Source organism: Hevea brasiliensis, chromosome 14, assembly GCF_030052815.1.
Source record: "Hevea brasiliensis isolate MT/VB/25A 57/8 chromosome 14, ASM3005281v1, whole genome shotgun sequence".
NCBI lineage: Eukaryota > Viridiplantae > Streptophyta > Magnoliopsida > Malpighiales > Euphorbiaceae > Hevea > Hevea brasiliensis.
This window is the reverse complement of record NC_079506.1, coordinates 20,610,366-20,616,960: the sequence shown is the minus strand read 5'-3', so window position 1 is coordinate 20,616,960 and position 6,595 is coordinate 20,610,366. Positions and strand designations below refer to the sequence as shown.

The 6,595-nt window shown below is 31.9% G+C and overlaps 1 pseudogene; it reads right to left on the bottom strand.

The window, feature by feature from the left end:
- Window positions 1-1,119: 1,119 nt before the first annotated feature.
- On the bottom strand, window positions 1,120-3,674 carry LOC131172875 (squalene monooxygenase SE1-like; annotated as a pseudogene).
- Window positions 3,675-6,595: the final 2,921 nt, after the last annotated feature.

Below are 6,595 nucleotides of genomic sequence, written 5' to 3'. Positions count from 1 at the left end.
CATCCATGTGGGATCTCGAATGACCAACTCCTGACTTATTTTTTATCAAGAAATCTTGAGCAATGTAACATATTGCATTTGCAGCAAACTAAAAAATGCTAAAACCCCATAAAAGCTTATCAAGCAAAGACAAATCCATGAATATGACACAATTGATAGAACAATACCCAAAAGAGGGAAAAAAATATAAACAAAAACAAGATCCTATCATTTTGTCTTTGTCACTGTACCATGACCAAGCATTTTGTCTTTGTCGCGGTACGATGTGCCGTTCATGGAGGGCAATATCAATTAAAGTGAACTGACGTTGATTTGTAAATGACAAGTCGTTTGATGATTGGGCAAGTGGAATTTTTGAGTCCGGTGTTCATACTTTTATACGACAACTCGTTTTGACTGGATTTATTGACAATTTAAAGTACTTGATTTTGTTTTCTACTTGCCACATGTCGATGTATCGAAATGCTTAAATTATCAAATTTTATGAAAGATGGGATACTTATTATTTTTTTCTAATCATTAGTCTATGAAATAAGATTTATTATAATATATTAAAATTTAAATCAAAGCAAATTTGAGTTATTAATAATTCCATTTGCTTTTATTATTTGAATTTTATATGCTTGTGATGTAGTTTAAATTTTATAAATTTGGTAGATTTGAATTACATGATTTTACACGCACATGATTCATGTGCATTGAGTGATATGTTTTAGCATATATGGTGCATCAACTAAGTCCATCGTCTACTATGTCGCGAATTATAAAAATTAGCATATCTCATACCCATACTTGTTGTATGTGCCATGGTGAAACACGGATCAAGGAACACTGTCTTATGGAAACACAAACCAACACAATACATGGTGACATTCCAAATTTTGGAAACAATAGAGGAGCACGCACAAATAATTAAAAATATTTCAAGAAAAGTGTGGTTAAAGTACATGTGAAACTTTCGTTTCTAACCAAAGATAATTTGTTAGGAATCTAAAATAAAATTTACACTGCTTAGCTCATCTCCTAAATCGTTAACTTATCTAAAGAAAAAATGAACTGCCACCAACTTTCACCGATTTTAAATCTTTGCATTTCCTATTCTCAAACAACTTGAGATCTTCAATGTGTTAGGGTTATAGGGAAGAACATTTGTCGAACTCCTTCTGCCTTTATGATGGGAAAAATGATTCTTGATGCAACCTGAAAACAAGTAAAAGAAATGTGATAGAGATAAGAACTTTGAAGTCATTTAAAATATAATTATGAAGTCATTGAAATTATTGTTAGCTATACGCACCGAGATCATTCTAGCCCCAATCAAAAAGCGTGGAATTGATGGAAATGGAACTATTAAGCGGCCAACACCAAAGATAGCCACAGCAAAAAAATGGAGAACCAAATTCAACGGACGAGGATTTAGTCCAGAGAGTAAAGCGATAGGTCCATTTGAAAATACACCTCCAAGGCTCAAATAGTCAAAACATGCTTGACGCATTTCATTCCTTGCAGGATCAGTTGATGCACTGAATACTTTGTATAAGGCTCCAGCCAGAGTATTTATAGTAGATGCCACAGGCTGAAATGAAATGGATATACAGGGTTAGCACCAATTTTAGTTTCATTGTTGTCGCAAGTATACCACCATATTGTTTATCCAAACTAGATTCTAAAGAATTTAAATCTAGAAATTATAAATTTAGTTCTCACATGCAGCTAAGTGAAAATCATTTACTCACTTTGCGTTGTGTGTAGAAGGATTCAAGATACTTGCAAAGGGAAAATGCATCGCTCAGATCATGCAAAGGCCTTAGAAGATTCCTTAATACGACTATATCAGATAGGGCAACAGTCATTCCTCCTCCTGTTAAAGGATGTCTCATGTTAAATGCATCCCCTAACAAAAGAGCACCTGGAGTGGGATGAGGAGCAGCAGGCATGCTTCTATTAGGCATCGTTCTTATGTTTTCTTTGTTAATTGCAAAAACAAATGCATCACGTAGCTCTTGGGGAATCTGAAACATATATAAAAGTTCTTAGATTAGTCTAAAGATTCAAAGATAAATGACGGTCCAATGCTTATTAAATCGAGTCATTTCTATAATCCCCCTTAGCACTACAAACTACAAGTATCAAAGCCAAAATGCGAAAAAGAAAAATTAAAAAAAAAATAAATAAATGAATAAATAAAATAAAATAAAAATAAAAATTAGCATGCCCAGAAAACTAAGAATACCTGGGGAGCCACCACAGTTTTCAAGTATTTGGCCATTTCACCATTTGAAATGGATGGTAGATTTTGGCCAGGTATGTCAACCAAGCATCGAATTTCAGAGCTACTAATACGATAGAACAAGAATGGTGAAGGGTCTGCCAGAATAACATGTCCGTGATTTGGGTATGGAAGCTCGCAATTCTCTAAGATCAATGCCACAAAACAGGAGGGGATATCAACCTGTAAAAACCCAAAGTTTCCAAACTTCACTTCAAACTCATGAAAAAGAAAACAGCTACCCAATTTCGCATCTATCAGTGACGTTCATAGAGAAGCCAATTGGATTCATAGAAGTTTTCGTTTCCAGGTTGAAACATAATCATTACCTTAGGATTACAGAGAGACCGTCGCAAATTTGAAAAACAACCATCGCATACTATTGTAAGTGGAGCACAAGCGGTAAGTTGTTGACCAATTTTAGTTTTGTATTGCACGCCCTTGATTGTCCCCTTTACTTCTAGTAGGGATGTTACTGTCCCTTCCTCCAGTCTTACACTACAAAGAAAATCAGGGAACATATTAACTATTAAAGGCAATAAAATGATGCTATTAATTATGCAGCACGAATTAAAAGATTTTGAACATGAAGGGCATAGCAAAGTGAAAGAAGTAACTTCGGGGTAAATGAAGATTATTACTTGGGTAAAGTTGCAGCTTTTTCACGCATTTGTTTGAATGAAACGTCCGTTGTGAAAACTTCTTCCAGCCACATCTGGATCTGATCTTTGCAAGGGATATGATAGTTTAGTACTTCTCCCATTTTTGTAAAGAGCATATCCAAATACTTGTTGAGCATCAATTTCTTCTACACAATCTGCAACCAAGCATACATGTTAAGAATTAGAGAAAAAGTTCAATAATAGTAGACTCAGACAGAAGGACTGATGGAATTCATACGGATTCAACAATCCATAAAAGATTATAGAAATTTCTTATTCACCTTCAAGGCCCAACTCAATTAATTTCAGGTAACCCCCAGGTTGCAGAAGTTCTCCAACAATTCTGTCAGGCAGAGTCAGGTCCCTTTCAATCACATGCACTCTCCGTCCATCCTGCAATTGAAGGAAGGAAAAGAGGTTAAACTGCCGGATGGGGTAGCTAGTTTTGTGAGCATTCGTCTTATTATAAATTGCCATCTAAAGTAGAGGGAGAAGATTAGATTCACCTTGCCAAGAGTGTAAGCAAGAGCAGACCCAGCAACACCTGCTCCAACTATAATAATATCAGCATTAGTGGCATTTTCCGACTGGCATAACACTTGTTCTGAGCTCTTCACAACTTCATCCCTCATATTTTCCTTTGCTTCTTTAGTTTTCTTCATTCCTCTTGATCTATTCAACAGTACAAACCCCGAAACAGAAGCTAGAATTCCTCCTATTACATATTGATATTCCATTGCCAAGGATTGAGCAAAACCAACGTTGAAATGTAAAAAGAAGGGGACTTTTTCTCTGTTTTAGTGGTGATGAGTACTTGAGTCTTCAACTTGCAGGCTAGGTTGTACATGAAGCCATTGTTGGCGCCTCTTATAGGTTCAGTTGGTCAAAAGATTGTACACAAAATAACTCTCCAAAAGCAGGACTAATTAAATCGGTCAAGTGGTCAAATATAGCTTGTAAAATTTGGGAGTTGAACAGATGAATAGAAATTTTCAGGTAAGGTCAAAAGTGTTGTCAAGATCAAGAAAAATAAGTGCAGATTATTAAACTACTTCTTTGTTGGACTCTAGCAGAAGAAGTATATTAAACTATTGACTATTTGACTTGGAGTTATGGGATGATGATAATGGAAGGCCAGTCAATTTCAAGAGTGTTTCTTTGTTAATATCTGATAGCAGTATAGGAAGGAGTCCAGAAGCTATGGATCCAGGCCCAAAACAACTAAGCTAGAGCTCATTGCAGAAAAAAGAGGGAAGAGCTGAAATAAAGAGAATAAAGAGAGAGTGGAACGTTCTGGAGATATGCAGCTGGAGGAGGTTAGCAATGAAATTAATCTGTAATGTACACGAACATGAAACTCGGCTGAATGTGCCATAAGAGAAATGCTAGCGTAAGACAGCCCAAAGAAACCAAGAGTTTCTTTTTTTTTTTTTTTTGAAATAAAGTACCCAATCCTTGCCAATCATTATGTCAATATCAACAATATTCATGGCGTGGTTTCTAAATAATAGGAAATCATTGCGATTTGAGGCCAAAATCATTTTAGATGCTGTTGAAAAAAATAGTTTGAAAAAATTATTTTATTATTTTAGTGATCTAATAATTTGATTTTAGATCATTTTTAATACTCTTTAACTAATATATTTAAAAAATATTTTTCTCAACAGCAGCTATGGCGGCAATGTCAGACAGGCCCTTAATGTGTATTATGGTTGTATTGTAGACCTTGCAACAATTAATGATGTAATTAAATTTTGAATTGTGTACAAATTCCCAGTCTAGACAAACATTTTGGCATCCAAACTAATTTGGAGTTTCTAAAACTAAGTGGTGTATGGCTTGCAAACCTTATTTTGTATTCAAGTATTTGATACAATGAATGTAAATTAATGGTTTAGTGAACATTGTGAATTGAGTTGAATTTGGAGAATCAGGGCTATTGACTCGTTTTACTATCATCCGTAAGGGCATGTTTAATTAGTCTAATTATAAGGAAAGTGTTGGAAGTCTGATTGACTCTCTCCCCTAAAAGAATTAAAATTTGAGTTATATTCAAATGTATACAAGTTCATAGAGGTTGACCCATTCACATAGCACAAACAATTTATAATATTTCAAAAAACGTGGATCTTCTTTTGCATTTGACTCCAACTGCAACTCGAACTCAAGAGTTCACAGTGTTAAAGATGAGTACAAGATCATTGAACTAAAACTCGTTGATAAAATATAGGGTAAATACATTTACATGTGTTCTAGCCAAAGAAAATCTGTTAGCAATCTAATATGAAATTCACATGGCTTAGTTCATCTCCTAAATCGTTAGGTTATCTCCAAAAACAAGATGCACCGCTACCAACTTTCTTTGATTTCAAGTCTTTGCATTTCTTGTTCTCAAACAACTTGAGATTAGCAATGCGTGAGGATTGTGGGGAAGAACATTTGTCTTCTGCCTTTACGATAAGGAAAATGATTCCTAACGCAACCTAAAGCGAAAAAAATTTAAGAAAAAAAAAAGAAAAACTACTTTAGATGTTGAAAAAAAATTTGAAAACAACTATTTTGTTATTATTGTGTCATAATTACTAAAACTTATCAAATTTAATAGATTATTTTTAGTACTCTTTAACTCATATGTTTAGAAAAAAATATTTCTCAACAGCGGCAATAGCAACAATGTCAAATAGACCATGCTTGTTGTGTTTTGATCGCATTATACATCTTGTAACAATTAATGATGAAATTAAATTTTGAATTGTGTACAAATTCCAAGCCTAGACAAACATTTAGGCATGTAAAACTTGTTTGGAGTTTTTAAAACTAAGTGGTGTAAGGATTTGCCAAAAATGCCATTCATTTTTCAAATTAATTATATTATATATTTTTATTATTTAAATTAATTTTAATATTTATATAAATTTAAAATTCTTAGTCCTATTTCTACTTAATTTCAAATAAATATAAAACTTTATAAAAAGAAATTAACTAAAATAAGAAACTAATACATGGAAAATAAAAAATACAATTAATCTATAATATATACATAGATATATAAATATATGAATGAAAGGACAAATGAGGGGGCAAACTTTTAAATTGACTAAAATATCCTTATAAATTTATATTATCTACTAAAATATTAATTAATATAAATTAAAATTTTATTATGAATCCTATTTAAAAAAAAATACTTACATTTAATATTCATCATTATTTCAGAATTTGCAAAAAAAAAAAAAAAAAAGAAAAAAAAGAAGATTCCACTTACGTTGTAGCTACATATTTGGAAGAAAGAAAAAAAATTGAATACTTTAAAGTATTCTTTTATTGTTATGAAATAATAAGAAATGCATGATTGAATTTATATTTGCATTTTAATTAATAATGTACTTATAAATATATAATATAATCTATAATTTTAAAAAATAAAATACTTGTTAAATATATTAAATAAATAACATATTAAATAGGTTTTAAAGTTGTTTATACTAAACAATACGATAATATAAAATTTAAAGATACCATTTAAATGAAAATGAAAATTTTATTATAGTAATGCGCTAAATTAACAAAAATACATTTTATAAATAATTTTCTTTTGCATTAGTCCAACTATGCAATCTCATTACGTAAATTAACATTATTTTAAAATATTAAAAATAAAATA